Source organism: Epinephelus fuscoguttatus, linkage group LG12 (assembly GCF_011397635.1).
Source record: "Epinephelus fuscoguttatus linkage group LG12, E.fuscoguttatus.final_Chr_v1".
NCBI classification, from domain to species: Eukaryota; Metazoa; Chordata; class Actinopteri; order Perciformes; family Serranidae; genus Epinephelus; species Epinephelus fuscoguttatus.
This window is the reverse complement of record NC_064763.1, coordinates 1917332-1938639: the sequence shown is the minus strand read 5'-3', so window position 1 is coordinate 1938639 and position 21308 is coordinate 1917332. Positions and strand designations below refer to the sequence as shown.

The following is a 21308-nucleotide window of genomic DNA, read 5'->3' as shown; positions in this document are numbered from 1 at the left end:
ACTGTCAATATTTAGGTAAGGTTTGGGCTGTGGTTTCTCCACGTCCTCATTGATTCAGACCCACAGTTTAAAGAGGCTGGATATAACTTGCTGAATGGTGTTATGTGCTGCACACCCCAAATCCTTTTGGCCTGAACTGTAATTGCATAACTGTTTGGCTTCAAGTGATGAGCTGAATTGTTGCTGGGCAACAAGGGACCTGTGTGTGTGGCCACGGAGAGTCGGAGCTATGTGAGTTCACAAAGATCTTCAGCACATTATCCTGGTTTCCAATAGAGGAATGTCACTGAATCCCTGTGGAAATGCCTACATTTTTCTATTTTATACCATGCTAGATAATTTGTTGTCGGCCAAAAGAGTCTGTCTTCTAAGGTACATAAAGATCAACCTTGTGATGGCTTTGACATTGCAGATACCCTGCACTCCATTTTATATTTGTCAATGAATACATAAATGACTATTGGCACTTTTAATAATCATCTTTTAAAAGGACATGGTTAAATAAGTAGCACATCTCTAAATTTTAAAAATGAATGCACTCCCACACTGCAAAGCAATGACCGACGACGTTTGGCATAACCCCAGTCCCCCTCTTTCACTGTAAGTGGACTCTTGAATTTCTGAAACATGCTGTCCTTTTGTGAACCTCCAGCCAACTTGTAAATCCATTAGTGAGGTTGCATTATTCAGTGTGTCCTCACTAGAGCTGGGTAAACAGACCTAAAGACTGTTGCTCAGATGTGCAGCTTTCTCATAACTGTTAAAGGCGCCCAGTAGTAGAGAGGCCATTTGAGAGGAGATGGAGAGGACTAGGCTGATGACTTGAGGCAGCCATGTGACCTATTACTTTAGGAAAATGGACCTGTGACCAGAAGATTGCTGGCTCATACTCTGCTCACCCTCTGCCCTTCAGCAAAGGCAATTAACCTGGATTCCTCCAGTAAATATCCAGCTGTAGAAATGGAAAGAGATGTGCAAGAGTGATAATGGCGTAAGTGACTTTGAATAAAAGTGTCCACTAAGCAGGAAGGTTAATACAGCTAATAGAATCATAGCTTGTGTTTTCAAGTTATCAAGGACCCAGGACTGCTGAACATGTAGAGGAGTACGCAGTCACCCCTCTTCTGTTTCATCTTTCTTTGTGCACTCTTCCATACACATACAGTAGGGTTGGGCGATAATACGATAATAAGGTATCCCCACGGTATCTAAAAATATCAGCAGTATCAGTTTCATTACCGTCATTTAAAAAAAAATCTGCTGCGCATATAGGCCTATAGGAGCCTAATGTAATATTAAATATAATTTATTTAATGCCTATATAATGAGTGCTTGTCCAGCACCTACATATGTGTGGTTGAGTTTTCAATTTAATACTATTACAATTTAAAACTAATAGGAGGCTATAATGTTTTTCTTAACTGTTGATTCGGGAGATGACATTTGATAAAGTTTTTGGATGTGACGTCGTCACGTGACAGCTCGGACGTGTGAAAGAGAAGAAAAGATGGCAAGCCGCGCATCAAGCGAGTTGGTCCCAAAAAAAACACAACTTCATAACTTCTGCAAGCAGCATCAGCAACAGGTCCAGTGGCCATCAGAGTAAAGGAGGGAGAAGCACAACCCAAAACACCCATAAAAAGATGACTCTGGGCAGTCTCCTTCAAAGAAAAGCCGATGTGGTGGCAGGTCCGGTCGGCATCATACAAGAGCGAGCAGGAGCAGAGATAACTGCCTGTTGTTGCCAGCCTGTTATTCAGGGAGACGAAGACCCCCTTCTCTGGTGGTAATGTGATGGAGCTAGGCGTTTTCCTCTGATGTCGAGGGTTGCCTGAAAGTACTTGTGCGTTTGTGCGACGAGCTCTCCATCAGAGCGCCTATTCAGCACCGCGGGCAAAGTTGTCAATCCAATATGTGCCTTGCTCCAGCTGGAAGAAGTAAACATGCTGGTTTTTCTGGCAAAAAAAAACTTGAATAGTTTTGAAGCATAGGATGCTGCTATAATTATCATTATAGTTTGTTTTTATTTCATTTTCAATGAGGAGTAGCCTGTTCTAACAGACAGAAACGTTCAAACTTGGAGAGGGTGAACTGGATGCAGAAGAGCTTGCTTTTAATTTATTTGATTTATGTTGATAGGTTCCAAAAATAAACCAACGGACAGTACCCATTGCGGTCTCAGGACATTTTCGTTACTGCCTTTGTTATTTATTGTTACTTTTTTATTATTTGATAAGCCTATAAGTATTGAATGCTGTAGGGCTGTGTTTTAATTTAATTGATTTGTGTCGATTACTGTACTGGAAGTGGACTGTAGCCCAAAGACAATTTGTTGTTATTTCATTCTGTTTGACTGACTGCTGCATTTGCATATTTGTTGATAAAAGTTGTTAATTTTGTACATGTTTTGTTGTTATTTTTTCAGTATTCTTAGGTCTATGCAGTGTTTGCTATTCTGTTTCTGAACGGTATAGGCGCAAGCTGACATTTTGGCGACTCCCCCTGAGCCCTTCAAAGTGATTTTTAATTAGTCACGGTTATACTGTATACCCCGGGAAAATGTGGGGAAGGTTTAACAGTAACAAAATTTGGATACCACCCAATTCTAACACACAGTCACAGACTTGTCTCTTTTCCTGTGGCATTAAGGCCAGAGCATGGCCTTGACCTTATTGCTGAGCAGGCTTTTTAAGGAACTCTCCAGATGAAGATCTAATCATGTGACACCCTTCACCCAGCCTCACCCCATCCTCTCTCCTGACTTTGTATGTCTACAAGGATGAGCCACAGGCATGCTTGCACCTTCAGGGGTTGTCATTCAATTGGGTAAACACTTGAAGGTCAAACAGGGTTAAGGTCATGTCAGAAAGGGCAGTGTGGTTCCAACTATCCCTGCCCCTGTCTGAAGTTTGGAAGGGCTGGCCACAAGTTTCCACCCTGTTTGACTGCGGTGACGAACCAAGCAGGTTTAGTCATCCTCTCAATTCTCAATCACTGATACCAGCATATGTCAGCGAAAGGTCATTTCATGTCTAGAGTGATTCATATCCAGAGTGAGCTGGCTGCTAGGATTTGTGTTATTGCAGTTGCCTTCACTCACTCCCTACAGCTGCCCCATGCTGGCTCACTGTCTCACTTTAGAGCACGCTACTGTCTCTGCTTCAGAGTATTTTTATGCTAGTACGTTAACATTTCTACCCATGGAATATATTTACCATATGGCTGGGTAAATCAGGATCCTGGCCCACTTTGTTAAAACATGCAATAACACTTGTCAGCCAGAAGCCAGTCTATCTTCATCAAGTCAACTACTTCTGACTTTTTCAGAATATTGTACACTGATTTGTCTCATAGTTGTAGCATTGGACAATCAGAGGGAAGCACTGTTTCCATCAGGTCGTATATGACTCGTTACAGCCTATTTTGATGCTGTGTTTCCATATAGCTTTGACAGAAAAACAGACTGCTTTTATCTATTCCTTAAATTCCAGTGCGAGAGGAGGTTTCCATTCTGGTACGCTGCCTTTGTTTCAATTTGAACTTTATTTCTGAGATGATGGCCAAGTGTCATTTCAAATATTGATGCAGTCAGTATATTCTCACTCCGAACATATCGCCACTTGTGATTGAATGTTGATATCTACATATGACGTGATAGGTATCCTGGGTGCGTCTGGATACCTATCACGTCATATGTAGATAGGTATCCAGATGCACCCAGGATACCTATCACGTCATAGGTATCCTGGGTGCGTCTGGATACCTATGACGTGATAGGTATCCTGGGTGCGTCTGTTGTTGACTATTATATGCATTGTTTCTTTTCAAAATACACTTCCCTTTTCGCAGGAAATTAATAGTTTCTGATTATAGATTCATTTGAGGCATACAGCCTTTTTATTTTTTTTTTTAATTAACTTAAAACACCAGCAAAACTAGGGGTTTCATCATGATACAATATCAAATCGATTCTTTAGACTATACAATATTTTCCAATATTACTAAGTCTGCCACGATATGATTTCGATTTGATACGATTCAGGGGTCTGCAATAAGTCTGCAATTAGGTGATGTTAAATGCCCATTTAAAACAGGCAGTTAGAGAGGAAGCTTTCCCCTTTCCTTTTTACCTTTGGCCATAAAACATATAAACAACACATAAATGATAAGTACAGTAAAGTTCACTTTAAACTAACTCCACTAACACAAATCAAACAGCAAATGAGATGAAATAAGTTATAGTTCAGGGCTTTCCGTCAGAGAGACCTTTCTGGAAGAACTCTTTTCATTTTAACCCAAACCATCATCTTTTTCATGAAACTTCAGGAATAACTGGCTTAAAACCCTGAAGGGAAACTTTTTTTTTTTAAACAGCCATAAAACATTGATTAAAAACAAGATCATTCCACAAAAGTATAACATTCAGCTCAGTTAAAACTGTCAAGAAATTAGCTTTAGCATGCTTACATTGCATAAATTAGCCTTGCGGCTAGTGGACATTTTTCCTCTACTCATAGCTTAACCATTTACATGCAACATTATTATTTTTCTTACTCACCGGTGGTTTAAGTCACTGCATCTTCCGACAGAACAGCACGGTTGAATTTCAGCCTGCATGCATGTTTTTTCAGCCTGACATTGTTAAAACAGAGCAGCATGTGTGTCTTTCGGACCTGTGTGTAATTGACAAGCAAGAGTGAAAACATTGAATTGAATTGAATTGAATTGAATGAATAAAGTAAATAAAGTTAAACTTAAACTTAAACTAATGTTGCTAAAGCAAGAAGTTAGTGGAGTGAGAGGCTCATCCAGGCACGTAATGTCATGTTGTGTTTTATCTTGAAACAACATTGTTTACATACGCCATGTGCTCTGTCTGTTGTCCTGTATTTTCTCTGAAATCCAAAACATTTCCACACGCTGATTTATTCCTGAGTAAATAATGTTATCCTCATCATTTTTCTCTTGGCTGCTTGCCATCTGCCTGCCCCTGTTTGACAGTGACATAGATTTTCAGAGTAAGAGCCTATGCTAAAGATGACGATATGGATCGATGTTGTCACTTTGCATCGATGATATTGGATTGTTGATCATTAAATCAATATATCGATCTAGATCGATGGATCGTTATACCCCTTAGTAAAACACTTCTTTTTTACATTTATTTCCTTGTCCAGCCAAAGCACATGGTTTAGGGATGCACAAAATTGGATTTTTTTTGCCAATATCCAATATGCTGATATGCTGATACATAACAACTTATTTGACAGATAACCAATATTGATATATCCTCTTTATCCCCTCCTAATTTTAGTGATCATCTCATCTCTTCTGTAGTGGAATTAACATAATATCATGCATTCATACTCTCCAGGTAAAGTCTGGTGTTTGTTGGACTCATCCACCTCCCCTCCTGCCTGCCCTATAGGAACTTTGTAACTCCTCAGGTTACGTTCTTTTCTGGGGGTGTTTCAAGCTGACACTGCTCAGCAGTGTATCATACTGCCGCAAATGGATTGCTTTTCTTACTGGTGTCTCGTGTAAATCACTGCCCAAATGGCAGTATTTGATGACTCAAGACTAAGAACGATTTGATGTGGTCAGTGAACTTGAATCCTGTTTTATTACTTTATTTACTTGTGTTTTCTTGTAGTCGCACCCTACAGCTCAGACTCACCCACTTGGACATAAGAACAGTTCACTTCAGACATTTGCATTCAGCAGCAAAAATCAGGGTAACAATTTACTATTTAGGAAATCTTACGTTTATAATCCACAACTGAAATGTAATATCAAAATGACACAATGTAATGTACCATAAAAATGGAATAGAATTAATATAATCCAGCAATATTAAATGGCATTTTTTTAAGTGATGAAAATGTCATCAGTGCAACTACTGTGAGCTTGAGATAAAAATAAGAAACTTAATCTGATGATTTCTTAAACTAGCCCCTGATATGAATGTTATACTATGCCTGACATGAAATGTTGCACATGGTGTCTTGGGCAACTATATGAAGAAGCAAAGACTGCGGAACGGCAGCACTGGTTATCCACTGCGTGCTCCGCCGTCTGTCAATACCCACCGGCTGCATTTGCTGTGCGGAGCGGTGCAGCTCCGCCGGTAGACATTTCGGTGCACTGCTATGATTAATATCTCCTCATCCATGGTGTCAACGGGGTGAAATGACATCTGAAAACCTCTGACGTGTTGACTTCAGGCCTGCCTCTGCCCATTATGTAGTTTTCAAGGTGTAGTGCAGGGAAATATGATCCGCCATGAACACTGTGTATTTTATTTTGAAAATTAACCGGATGTTTTATTTTGTTTCTGTGCACGACTTCCTGCCCCGCACAATCTGCTCTGTGCTGAATTGCTGCCTTGGGCTCCAGCGTCCAGCAAAAATAGAAGTCCTGCGTATCTGTTCCGAAGGGCTCCGGTGTGCCGGAGCTGAGACGGAGCCGGAATGCAGCACAGCCGCAGCCGGTGGAAACACACAGATTGACTAGAATTGAATCCTATTGGCTCCGCTGCCGTGCCAGAGCGGAGACGCAACCAACACGCATCTGGTGGAAATAGGCCGTTAGTAGTTGAGAGTGAAGTGATCCAGATGCAGTGCATTCAGAAAGTATTCAGACTCCTTCACTTCAACCCTTCATAATTCATTACGTATTATGCAACCTTCTGCTAAAATCAAATGAATGAACCCTGGACCCAGTCTGAGCACTCTGTAGCAGGTTTGATATCTCTGTGCTTTGTTTCACTCAGCTTTCCCTAACCAGGTGCCAATGTCATTTTCACACTTTTTAGCTTGAGAGTGTCTTACTTTTTTGCTTTGGTATAAATACTGACATTTTAATTTAGCACTTGTTAGACTTTTTTTATATCATAGATAGCCCCAGTGGGAATCGGACTCTAAATCCTGGTCTCATTTGCACAGTGCTCTCCCCCTGTGATCCCAATAGTTCATAAGCTTTCTTTATTATGTGAGCTGTCTTGTTAGATAGCTAAAATAAAGGGAATCGTCTGCTAGGATTTGACATTTAAAATCAGACATAATTTGATGTCCGTCTGGATACATCTTTAGCTCTCACACAAGGAGCCTCCAGAAACCTGTTGCTTGTGTAATGTGGATGATGATTTTCAGCTTCAGCCAGTCAGAGGTGCTTCTCTTGTACAACTGTGTTATGTCGAAAGAGAGCAGCACAACACAAGTGTCGCTAACTCATTTGTCATTTTAATTTGAGCCTTGTTTGGGTTTTAAAACGGCTATGGAAGCTACAGTAAAGCTTGTATAACACGTGAGATCTTTTCTTTTTTTGCTCACACATACACCCACACACACACGCACACATACACTCCTAGGGCTAACACAGAGGAGCTGTGTGCTTGTGTAACTATGTTTACACGTCTGGGGCTGGTGTTGGCACTCAGGCCAGACAAATGTGGTTTATCCAAGGCCTCTTTCTCTCTAAGCCACCTTCCCTTCCATTCTGTGTTGACCTTGGTGCTTATGAGGAGACAGGGCTTGACCTACACTCCCCCCTAACTGGAACGAGAACCTCCACCACCCCCAGCCGAGTAAAGAGACCTGACACCCTGTTCAACTTTCTCCAGTGACCATTTTCTCTCTGCCTTTGATCAAATTTGCTGTGCTTAATGCAAAAAAAGTAAGATAGAGCACAGTTCCAGCATTTTTGGAGTGTGTCTGGCAGCGGAAAAAAGTGGAGCAGCAGCGTCATGACTCGTCTCTGAGGCACCAACATGTCTGTGTGCACTAGGTCACCATTAGCACGCAGGGGCTTAGCACAGGGCTGGTTAGAGTTTAGCGGCAGGTCAACCCTCCTCCTCCTTTTTTGGAGAGTGGAGAGTCAAACTGTGGCTGATGCAAATGAGTAGACATGCAAACACATGTAGTGGCTAGCATCTGGTGAGACTAATGTTCTTGTGCAGGCAAACTGTGTGACACTAGGGTGGTATATAAGGCATGCTCATGTTCAGAGAGCTTTTTGACTGTAAGAGCTTTGTGTAATCAAATATAAAAAAAAATGTATGCACCAGTCATGCTGTGTGGTTTCAGAAGGGCTAAGATGTGTAAAATCACTGCGATGCATAGTAAATAGCTTACTACTGCCTTAAAAAAAGAGGTATCACACTATAGCTAAAGTAGAATTATTCAGTTTGTTAAGTCTCTTTAAAGGTAAAAGGTTTTTAAAGGCTGATAATTAAATGTCACTCTCACTCTGAAAAATAAAGCTTTTGAGCAGGAGATAAACAATAGTTGCTAAGTGATACCGAGGCACCAGTGAATGATGATTGATGATTTTTGGCTGGTGCATTAATATTTAAACTAGCTGTCAAAGGTGTGCATTGATTGGGTATTTCACAATGTCTTCAATAGGAATCCAACAAGGATAGAGCTGGTGCTGCAGAATAAATAAATAATCTGTTTTGTAAATATATGAAACTCTCAGCTGTTGTAAGAGGAACATGCCTGTCAAGGAGAGCTATGGTTAATGTATGGAGGGATTACAAAAGCAATTCATGAGTGAGCACAGCCTTATGAGGAAAGGGTTTGCATGAGAGCACTGTGCTTGATCTGACATATATCATGAGCTGTTCTTACCTATACAGAGGCATTGGTGGGGGTCAGTCTCATGCTACCAGGCATTAGGGCCAGCTCCCAGTCCAGCTAGTCCCATAATATCTTCCTTAGCCAAGAAAGGCTCATCATTTTTCTGGTTGGATGACATATCATACTGTCATGGGTGATAAATGACTGCAAAAAGCAGTTTGCATGTCTGTGTTAAAATAAGGCAGAGGATTCCATGTAGCATTCTAAGTGGGACATGAGATAAGGAGGTGGGTTGGATGCCTGTAGAGCAGTTATTGTATGAAGGCGGCGGGGGGATAGCAAGGGAAGTCCTTGTCCAATCTTAAGATCTGTGTTGGGTCCGATCAGGGCACTCTTAACTGATCAGGATCGGCTATATTGAGCTATAAAGAGCCCAATCCGATCCTTTGTTTTATTTCAGCTGTCACTGACTGGCTGTCATTGTCACGTCAGTTGTTACTTCAAGTGTTCATACAAAGCAACAAGTGCAGCAGTTGTCTGTCTGTCCTCCACTCCATGTGTATATATGTATGTATGTAATTTGTTTACTCATCTTAAATATTTTTGGAAACGACTTGCACTCAAAACTTTTACTTTACTACAATAACATAAAAGTTTTGAGTATACCAGACACAAAATAAATGTGGGCAGTCCCTAACTGTGTATACAACTTAACTCATGGTGCAAAATGTCTTTTACCACAACATTTACTGTAACCTATTAGAACCATTGTGAAATACATAAACATTTATCACTGCATAATGGGTAAAAAAAGTGATTTAGAACACATTTAAACACAGTTGTCTTCAGTTCATGGCCTTAAACACATTGTCTCATGGCATGCTGGAAAACTCCACCCATTTAGCTCCAACACACCACAATATGTTAAGTGTACAATAGTGTTGTCACGATACCAAAATCTTTGTTTCGGTACCAATACCAATATGAATTTCGAAACTTTTCGATACTCTTCGGTACTTTTCCTAAGGAAAAGTCCTTTTGGATACAAACCTTTAGAACAATAAATAGTAGGGGTGTAACGGTACCAAAAAAATCATGGTTCAGTTAGTACCTCAGTACGGACGTCACGGTTTGGTAACTCAAATGTTCCACCAAGTTGGTGTTGTCTCGTGTTGTCTCCCTTTGCGAGGCAGACTTTCTCTTGTTTTTTTTTCACGTGCGCCTGCTGCGAATGTTGATACAGGTGTTGTCATACACACCACTTGCGCAATCTGTGCTCCAATAGGAACAAGAAAGGCGTTTGTGTGCATAAATGAGTAAAATAAATTAACTAAATTAATGAATTGAATCAGTTTCAAAGTACTGGTATTTTTCAAATGCAGTATAGTACCGTTTGGAATACTCCAGTACCGCGATACTATTTTAGTACCAGTATACCGTGCAACACTAGTGTACAATGATAGTGTTGTTTATTAGCCGTACACTAATATAGACTTTAGTGAAATTTTTAGATTTTTGTTGACTTAACATAAAAAATGATGTCAAGCTCTCAAGAGATGAGTTTTTGTTTCAAGTGAACATCAAGTTTTTATGTCATTTTGATAATCTGGGGCATTGGTGTAGACTTTACATTTAAACTTTGCAGTAAATATGTTATTTAACTTATTTACACGACATATCACACACGGCGGAGTTCAGCCCTGGTGCGCACGCACACACACACACACACACACACACACACAGGTAAACTGTCATAGGCTTATGCTAATGACGTTAGCATGCCGTATATGTGGGGAAAATGTCTAGTACAAGACAGTTGATTTGTCGGTAAACCTTGTGAGTTATAATGGAGCTGAATTTTGTAACATTACCTTTGATAAATGTTTCCATTGTCCTTGGCTTTGCATGAGAAGAAGTAAACCAGCCAGTAAGTTAATTTAAGTGGCTTAATAGGCTTGGGTGGTACTTCCATACATTCTTGAAATTTCACGGGGGTATACGGTATATGACGGTATGCGTGATTACGCTGCTTTCCACAAGCTCTTTCAACTTTTTCAAACGGATAAATACACAGAAGAAACTCACACAATGATAAGACAAGTAATATTCCACATTCCACATTTTTTCCTTATTAAACAGAGAAATACAACTGCACACTCTTTGGGTTCTCGTTTCTCTTGGTCACAGAACTGAGACTGGCATAATTGCTTCGTTAACACTTCATTCAAACTCAACAGAAACAAAATAAAACTCATCTAGCCTGACCTGGTTACTGCTGTTAGTCATACAGTTAATTGGTCCACTGTTGAAGGATTTCATCTCTAACGCCAGGATTTCTTAATATCCTGGTATATCGTGATACTGCCCAAGCCTAGGTCGTACACATGCCACGTCTTTAACTGCCTGGAAAAAGTCAAAGTCAGGCACTCTGTGCAGCTCTTGTGCCTATTGGGCCTAAAGTATTATCCATAGGACAGATGTAAAGCTCTGGGTAGCCCTGCACTAAAATGATCAACTCCTTCATATTTATCACAGACTGATATTTATGGAAGAAGGGAAAGATATATGTCAGCTATGGTTGTTAACTCTATTCATCTCAGGGCACAGCTGTCACACCCTAAAAAAATAGGCACTCAAGAACACGTGCGCATTGCAACAGTGTTAATCTAGCGTATGAGTGCGTCTTCCGTGCATCTACACTGAAAACAACAGACAACAACAGATTTGAGGGCACAAAAAATGCAGCTTGTGTAAGTCCCATTATACAGTGTAAAATGTCAAAGGCCTAAGCTAATAATGTTAGCATGTTGTAATTGTAGGGAAAACGTGTCAAGCAAAAGATGAGTTTTTTGTCTGTGATCCTTGTTATATTGGAGCTGAATTTTGAATTTTTTCTCAAACTTGTGTTTGAGAATGTCACTATTACACATTTAATGTGTGTTGTAGGCAGGGTCCAAAACTAACACTCGCCACTTGCCAATTACGGGTAGATTTTGTCTCTGGCTGGTAAATTTTTAAGACCACTCGCCACTCTGGTGAGTTATTTTTTTTTTTACCAGCAAAAAATGCATTTTTTGTTAATGTAGAACGGTGCTGGTATCGGCTGGTTTCCCGGCAGAGTAGTGTGTATTTCAGGCAGAGACGATCTTTGGTCACGTAACGCCAGGGCCACACCGCCCGCGGAACCGCTGTGAATAGCCTCGAAGCGCCGAGAAGCAAAGCCACTTTCCTTTCGGCACCCATGTTAACCGATTGTGTCATCCACACCAGCCATGGAGCTGCCCTGCAGTGATCGTTTCGGCGTGTGGTCTATTTTCTGCGTGAGCCGCGAGCGAATGTGTCAAGCCGGGCAGTTACCCATGATGGAAAAACAACCCCAAATGTGACGGAGACAACAGCTGGGAGCAGAACCGCTTGTTGACCGGCATGGAGAAATGCGCGTCTGATGTGAACGGGCTCGCACGAGAATTTCGGTGCACTGCGATCGCTGCCCAAACGTACCTGAACAGCTGAGCACACAGCTATGTGTTGTGTCAGAGAGGAAACGAGTCGTTCACATTTCTCTCTTTGTGGCAGGTAACCATCCACAAACCTCATCGCACTTTAGGGACTGTTCTTTACTTATGAAGGAACTGTTCTTTACTTGTGTGTTAATCAGTTGGTGCAGTTTCACTTAAGTAAAAAAAAAAAGACTGAACAACTTTCACTTGTATTGAAGTAATATTTGACCAAGAGTATCTTTACTTTCACTCAAGTCATGTTGTTGAATACTTTGTCCACCGCTGGTCAGACATTCATGTTTATATAGCGCAGGCCTTGCTGTTGCAGTATGGTCGAGCTAAAATCTTATGTCTCAACTGTCCAAAGGGGACTGAAGTCAGTGATTCATGTAAAATTCCTTAATGAAAGATTCTTTTTGCACTGTCGTAAGAATACTACAGAATTTATTAACCCAAATATTACACTTAACTGTTGAAACAGTTATTCATATTTTAGCATACATTATTACTAATATTAGTGCACACTATTAAAGTATTGATTGAGAATCGCATACAAGACCTAAATGACATGCTAAATAATACTGATAGCAAATTACAACACTTAAAAGCAATTTTTATTTGGTTGGCTGGTAAAATATCTGCCTGGCTGGTAAGTGAAAAAGTTAGTTTTGGACCCTGGTTGTAGGTGTGTTCAGTCAGACTTTTCAGCACTTCACAGTAAAACCCACAACTGACTAGCATTTTGGAGGTGTAACTGGCAAGTGTAGTAGTGTAGTATAAATGCTCACAGTGCCGTAGGCCACTTGCTTAGGCTACAGCGTAGAGCCAGCAAAAAATTATAAATCCGCCTTAAAGGACAACTTCGGTATTTTTCAACTTGGGCTCTATTTCTCCATGTGTATGTGTGCATATGATTCATGAGTAACACTCGTTCTAAAATTGGTTCAGTATTGAGCCGCGAAACAAGCTAAAACGGTAATGGGGGCAAATGCGTCCCATATAAAAGTGCTTTTTTTCGTCACTGACCGGTTCAGATCGCCAGTGCTATCTCTGTAAATAGCATATGGTAGCAGCCCTGGGGCAGTGGTGAGTGTGAATGAGTGGAGTCAGCTGTCAGTCAGTGTTGGAGCAGAAAGGCGGAAGGTGTCCCTGCTCGGTATTGTATATGAGTATGTGTGTGTGAAGTGTGTGTTTTTTCGCCACTGACCATTTCAGATCGCCAGTGCTATCTCTGTAAATAGCATGCTAACTTAGCCTTTCCCTTACCTCTGGGCTGTGTGATGTCACAAGCTTTGCTCCACTGTGTCTGTAGCTCTCTCTACTCGTGGGACAGCCGTTTTCTTGAGGAAGAGGTGTTTCAGGATTGGATGTCTTCTCTTCTTCGGCTGGCAGTAGTCATTTGGGAGAAGTGAGCACTGCAGACCTGATGGTCTGCAAGGCACAGTGTCTGGAGAGGAGTGTTAGCATCCATTTGTAGCATAACTAGCCACAACTTCAGCATCTCGCCGTCCGACAAAGGCAGCCTGTGAAAGCTGTACGGGGTGTTGCGCGACATCCTGTTCTTGTGTTCGGGAAAAAGGCCCGTTTATTTGAGCACTCCAAAAACTCTGGTAACACTCCATAGGGTAGCACGTAAAAGACTCCGTCCTCTGACTCTTCTAGCGTAACACACACTTCACACACACATACTCATTTACATTACCAAGCGGGGACAACTTCCGCCTTTCTGCTCCAACACTGACTGACAGCTGACTCCACTCATTCACACTCACCACTGCCCCAGGGCCGCTACCATATGCTATTTACAGAGATAGCACTGGCGATCTGAACCGGTCAGTGGCAAAAAAAAGCACTTTTATACGGGACACATTTGCCCCCATTACCGTTTTAGCTTGTTTCGCGGCTCAATACTGAACCAATTTTAGAACGAGTGGTACCCATGAATCATACGCACACATACACATGGGGAAATAGAACCCAGGTTGAAAAATACCGAAGTTGTCCACTCAGGCAAGGCAACAAATAACTAACATTAGCAACAAACACTAGAGAATGCTCTGTTAAAGGAGAGAGAAATTCCATTGAAGAAAAAAATGTTAAAGACAGGGTTTGTTATTATATAGCTTGTTATCTTGTAATGAATAAATAAATCGATAAATAAACACCAGGGAACAGCTTGGATGCAGGAATTCTTTTCTTAATACATTGCACAGCATTTCAACTGTTAAACAGGGGCTAAAGCCTACTTTGGATTTATGTTAATGATTATGAAGTACTTGAAGTGTGCAGTGTGCAGCTGCATCTTCCATTTTCTACCTATGGAGGAAAATTGAAGTATTGGATGGGAACTCGGATGTATTGGAGAAAGAAAAAAACCTTGATCAGGACATTCCTGTTTTAACCACACATACAGCAGGCCAGCTGATAAGGGTTGCCTTTATTCCAAAGGCCAGAGGAACGCATCACTGAAATGCAGGGACTCATCACAAAGAAGTCTCTTAGTCTGCCATTTTAACTTCTTCTCTTCCTTTGTTTCCCTCTCTTTCTCTCGCTTTTACTGTCTCCCTCGATCATACTGTGCAGAACTCCTTGCACGATGTTGGGGAGGAGAGAAAAAAAGAAAGAAGAAAAGTGGGTCAGGGCGACCTATTTTTTTCCCCACAGTTCACGGAGGCAGAGGGTGGTGGTGTTATCGTCGGTTAGACGAGTAGCAGGGCCTGATGGGGAGGCAGGGCCTTGTCGCGAGACGCAGCCACTCAGAACTGGGTCAGCAGCAGAGGCTATGTCTTGCAAACGGCTTGTCATACTGGAGAGAAAAGCTGCAAATGACCCATAGATTATACGCCCCAAGCTGAGCACTGAGGTCTCTCCTAACTCCTCAGCTCCACACTTCAAAAAACACAGGCACACATAAGCCTTACAGTTGCGCAGGAGTCTCTGAAGCACTTCCACCTTCTATAAGTTCCTCTCTTCTCTCAGTCTCCAGTAATAGCGTTTGATTACTGCAGTCAGACCTGACAAGCTCAAAGCGCAAGCTACACACGATTAAAAGTAAAGGATCTATTTACATTTCTTTTTCTCTGACACAGGGGTTGCTATTTTCTAAATATAGGCCGCTTTCTCCCAGACTTGCTCGACTTTATTCAGGTCAGGTTATTTACTATACCAAGTTCAACTGTGGTTTTAAATAAGCAATACAAATGCTTATTCAGTTGCAATGACCTCTTTGCAGAGCCCTCATGAGCTTTGGACCAAAAACACTTTTATTTAGTTCATGTTTTTGTTTTTTACAGTTGCTAACAAGTGTTTAGCTACACTTAAGTCACTCATATCATCCGAGTCAGTCCTCGCATATTTGTTTATAAATGTATATATGTATGTGTGTGTGTGTGTGTGTGTGTGTATCTATATATAGATATATAGATATACAGTACAGGCCAAAAGTTTGGACACACCTTCTCATTCAATGCGTTTTCTTTATTTTCATGACTATTTACATTGTAGATTCTCACTGAAGGCATCAAAACTATGAATGAACACATGTGGAGTTATGTACTTAACAAAAAAAGGTGAAATAACTGAAAACATGTTTTATATTCTAGTTTCTTCAAAATAGCCACCCTTTGCTCTGATTACTGCTTTGCACACTCTTGGCATTCTCTCGATGAGCTTCAAGAGGTAGTCACCTGAAATGGTTTTCCAACAGTCTTGAAGGAGTTCCCAGAGGTGTTTAGCACTTGTTGGCCCCTTTGCCTTCACTCTGCGGTCCAGCTCACCCCAAACCATCTCGATTGGGTTCAGGTCCGGTGACTGTGGAGGCCAGGTCATCTGCCGCAGCACTCCATCACTCTCCTTCTTGGTCAAATAGCCCTTACACAGCCTGGAGGTGTGTTTGGGGTCATTGTCCTGTTGAAAAATAAATGATCGTCCAACTAAACGCAAACCGGATGGGATGGCACGTCGCTGCAGGATGCTGTGGTAGCCATGCTGGTTCAGTGTGCCTTCAATTTTGAATAAATCCCCAACAGTGTCACCAGCAAAACACCCCCACACCATCACACCTCCTCCTCCATGCTTCACAGTGGGAACCAGGCATGTGGAATCCATCCGTTCACCTTTTCTACGTCTCACAAAGACACAGCGGTTGGAACCAAAGATCTCAAATTTGGACTCATCAGACCAAAGCACAGATTTCCACTGGTCTAATGTCCATTCCTTGTGTTTCTTGGCCCAAACAAATCTCTTCTGCTTGTTGCCTCTCCTTAGCAGTGGTTTCCTAGCAGCTATTTGACCATGAAGGCCTGATTCGCGCAGTCTCCTCTTAACAGTTGTTCTAGAGATGGGTCTGCTGCTAGAACTCTGTGTGGCATTCATCTGGTCTCTGATCTGAGCTGCTGTTAACTTGCCATTTCTGAGGCTGGTGACTCGGATGAACTTATCCTCAGAAGCAGAGGTGACTCTTGGTCTTCCTTTCCTGGGTCGGTCCTCATGTGTGCCAGTTTGGTTGTAGCGCTTGATGGTTTTTGCGACTCCACTTGGGGACACATTTAAAGTTTTTGCAATTTTCCGGACTGACTGACCTTCATTTCTTAAAGTAATGATGGCCACTCGTTTTTCTTTAGTTAGCTGATTGGTTCTTGCCATAATTTTAACAGTTGTCCAAAAGGGCTGTCGGCTGTGTATTAAGGTTACTTCTGCACAACACAACTGATGGTCCCAACCCCATTGATAAAGCAAGAAATTCCACTAATTAACCCTGATAAGGCACACCTGTGAAGTGGAAACCATTTCAGGTGACTACCTCTTGAAGCTCATCGAGAGAATGCCAAGAGTGTGCAAAGCAGTAATCAGAGCAAAGGGTGGCTATTTTGAAGAAACTAGAATATAAAACGTGTTTTCAGTTATTTCACCTTTTTTTGTTAAGTACATAACTCCACATGTGTTCATTCATAGTTTTGATGCCTTCAGTGAGAATCTACAATGTAAATAGTCATGAAAATAAAGAAAACGCATTGAATGAGAAGGTGTGTCCAAACTTTTGGCCTGTACTGTATATGTACAGTGTTGTGCTAGTTACTGAAAAATAGTAACTAGTTACCGTAACTAGTTACTTCATTAAAAAGTAACTCGGTTAGTAAGTCAGTTACTTTTAAAAGTAACTTTTTAGTTAGTTTAAATACCACTTGACAAAACAACTGAACGCTATAGGAAACATGCAACCGTCTTGACAGTGGAGTCACTCGCTGTCAGGCAGCTAAACGTTTTACAACTACGTTACTTGGATACAACTATGGAAAATTAGCTAAAGAGAACATTTGAAGAGCTACATGATGGTGTCGAGTATGTCGCCCACCGCAGACATTGTCTGTCCACAACAAAAGCTTTCTCGGGATAACAATGGATATCACGTCACTGGATATAACGTTACCGGGACTAAAACTCTACAGAAGCACTACCGCTTAATGTAACGTTACAGCACTGTGGTGAGGCCAGCAGGTCGACAGTGACTTCAGAGAGGGTGAGAGACGTGTTTCATTAAGATGCTCTGGTAAGAATTGTGCATATACCTTTATCTGACTTGACTATCTTTAATTGTTTAGGGCTGAAATGTTTTAGTGAAAGGGAACCAAAAATAATGGAGTAACGCACCGTTTGGTAACAGTAACTGATATATATATGTGACAGAATTGGTGCAGTGAAGTTTATTGGCAACATGAAACTGCTGCCAATGATCAATCAAAATCCAACATACATGGCCTTTGGTTCCAAATCTGTGAAAATAAGATACACAAAACTGCTCCTCTGTCCGTTTCCTCTCTCTGTTCTATTATAACTATTACTTATTTTTATCTCTGCTCCTCTGTTTTGTTCTGTATCAACATTGAACAAAATCAATCCATATCAATATATACACTTTTTCCCACCTAATTTTAGTGATCATCAAGTCTCTTCTGTAGTGGAATTGACATTATATTATGCATGCATACTCTTATCCTGATGGCACAACAGCATATGGAGACATGAAATATAATACTTTTCAATGAATGTAGTATTCATTCATTGTGTGGAATACGAAAAAGCATGTTGACTGATTCTGACTAATTTTAAAGCCAATATTGGCCAATACTGATGACATGCTGATATTATAGTGCATCTCTGAATGTAACAAGACTGCAAATTTATTTTCTGAAGGTGGTAACATAATGTAGTTCTAATATGCACCACCACATGTTTTCTCATTTTCTCCTAGCATTCCATCTCTCCCTCCATGCCAGATAACTGAAATTATATTTGAATAGAGTTTGAATCTGATATGTTTGAAAATACCCAAGTACAGCAAAAAGAAAAAAAAAAGAAATTATGGGTCCTTAAAAAGACATGGAAAAGTTTTTTGTCCATGAAACTGTTGGAACCCTGGTTACATTTTGCTATTGTCTATAGGAAGCCTTTTAATATTTCAACACACCCATGTCCCCCATAGGAAAACTTTATTTTTAGATGGGAGTGATTTCTCAGCAAATAAACACAACATTCATTGAGTTTGTCTGTTTTTTCTTTTCCTATACTGGTCATGACTAACAATAATCATATTGGTTTCGCTCTGTGTAAAACCAGCACTATTAGCCAAGGTGTCATTCTAACAAACATAACATAACATAATATCCCAAAGTGGGTCTAAACATGGCGGGGGATCGGATTAGCAGCAAGACTTTGGTTAGTACACACACCCTGCTCTCCTCAGTGCCACAGCTCCCAAGCTCTGCCACTGCTACCCAGCAGACCTGTTTAATGTTATTCTTAGCCCCAGAACTTCATGTCTCTGTGCAAAAGCCCCTTAACACTAATTGAGGAGACTGCTCATGGCTCATGTCGCACAACAACAGCCTCTGAGGGGGTGTATGATGCCCTCTGTCTTTCTGTGCGTGCGTGCGTGCGTCCGTCCATCCGTCCGTCCGTGTGTGTGTGTGTGAGAGAAGGTGAGACATGCTGAGCAGTAAAACAGTCAGAATCAGTGCTTGGCCACTCCAGCTAGTGTTGTCTTGTTTTTTTTTCTCTCTCTCTTTTTTTGGTGTTAGGGAGCCACTGCAGTGCCTTCAGCAGATGGTTTTCAGCAGGCCTGCTTATGACATGTGATAACATTACAGTTTTTAAAGGTCAGGCATGAAGAGGACCACTATGATGGCTAAGCCAGTCTCACAGTGTCCAAACCTCTAATACTGTCCTCTGCACACACACTTTTGTACAGTGTGTATGCATTCTGTTAAAAAGAACAGGCCTTCCATAAATTTCAAAACACCCAGTATTGAACACATTGCTTATAACAGGAATGCAAATATGTATTGTAATACGTGATCCTTGGTGGCCTGAGTCACAAGGACGGTGCCGCAATATTTGCATGCTGATAAAACCCTTCTTTGTGCATTTACAATAGACTATGCTCAGCGAGTCTGATGGTGCAGAGCCAGACTTTGGACTATGTACCGTGATGTTTACTTTGGAAAAACAGAGGTCCACACTGGGACCCAGCAGGTCATCACCAGCCTGTCAAAACATGGCTCTGAAGGCACCGCCCCCTCTCTTAGTCAGAGAGCCTTGATTGGCTGGTAAGCCAATGCTCATCCTTGGAACAGAGGCTGGGATATTTGTTTTGAAGCTCCAGGTCACTGTGTGCCAGTGGCTCAGAGCAGAGCTGGGAAGGAAAACAGTCTGGAATTTCCTTGTACGTAAACATCACCTTCGGGGTGGATGGCGATCTCATGCTACAGGTATATTCCTTAAAGAACTCCCCATACAACCACTGCCGTGGCATGGGGCGTGTGCATGAAGGAAATCTTTGCAGGCCAATCGTCAGACATTTTAAAATTCTGTCTCTATCTCAGTCTGACAGAGAGGTTAAAGATACAGCATTCTGATAAATCTCTTCCCACCAGGGGGAACAGATAAGGAGCAGCATAGATTGAATAAAAGAGCTGAGGAGAAAGGGGGAGGATACGTGGGGGGTGTAGGAGGAGGGCTGAGATGTCTATCAGGCTGTGTGAAGGTTTTTTGTTTTTTTTTGTCTTGCAGATCCAGTTCAAGGGCGCCCGCAGGCGAGGCAGCTCTTGCTCTTGCCCTGCCAACGCTGCTGCTCAAGGTCATATGAGCCAGCCCTGTGACATTAAAGAGGAACAGGAAAGGGGGGGGGGGGCAGAAACCATCAGCCACAGCCATACACACACGCACGCACGCACGCACGCACGCACGCACGCACACACACAGAATTGAGTTATAAGGGGGAAAAGTAGCCTTTAACACCTTCAGTCTTTCCTGTGACTTTCTGCACCAGTGTCTGGGTCGACAGTGGATTTTGTGAGGGCAAGAGCTTTTTAAAGGCAGTAATGAGAGTGTCTTATTCTCTCCCCACAGAGCCAAGAGATGCTTTGTAGTTGCCAGCCACACATACAGGCAGAGAGAGAGAGAGAGAGAGAGAGAGAGAGAGAGAGTGTGTGTGTGGGTGTGTGTGTGAGACAGAGCGAGGGGGAAAGATGGAAAAGAAGAGTCACAGTGATAAACCTCAGGGCAGAGAGGTAGAGAAGAGAAAAAAGGTCTTTAAGTTATTAAAGGGACAGCTAACCAATGGCAGATATTTCTCAATGATCTTCAGTTGAGGATTGAGACTGAAGTGTGTTTTTAGCTTCACTGAATCTAAAGTTTTTTAGCCTCTTTTCAAGGAGCACACACTGCAATAAAGGCAAACTATAGTGCACAAGCTGGTGGTTTCAGATGGACAGTAGAGCTGTGGTCAGAGGTCCAGGCCTTCAATATTTGTTGTTTCATATTGTAAGTCAGACCAGCCCTTTTTATACAGAAATGGCGCTATAGTGCCACTACCAAGTCCCTTCTTTATGCCGCCTTTGCATTTTTATATGGAACCAAACAACAGCAGCATCCATTGAAGTGATCACTCCGGTTATAGACAGCATGTCTATAATCAAAAGCGGTGTCACTGGCGTCACATGTAACAACAGCATCGGCCTCTACTGTGACATACTATAACATACACCTTGGCAGCACTTCATACCCACTAACGATGACATTAACATGTCAATAACAATCGTTTACCGTCTCTGTTATATGGTGGCTGATCTCGTCCTCTGCTTTGAGGTTAAGGAGCTCCTGCATCTCAGTGTTTTCCCAATTTGTAGACATTTATGGCTGTTCTTAGTCTTTGACTTAGCCACTAACTACT

General features: G+C 41.6%; 1 protein-coding gene across 4 annotated transcripts in view; it reads left to right on the top strand.

The window, feature by feature from the left end:
* The window catches only part of nrip1b (nuclear receptor interacting protein 1b), a 71263-nt gene that overhangs the window by 13352 nt on the left and 36603 nt on the right, over positions 1 to 21308 (top strand). Inside the window, exon 2 of one of the 4 annotated variants that reach the window (XM_049591484.1) lies at positions 20147 to 20213. The exons of the other annotated variants lie outside the window; for them this stretch is intronic. The gene's annotated coding sequence lies outside the window, so the exon portion shown is untranslated. The remainder of the gene's footprint in view (positions 1 to 20146; positions 20214 to 21308) is intronic. 4 annotated transcript variants of the gene reach the window in all.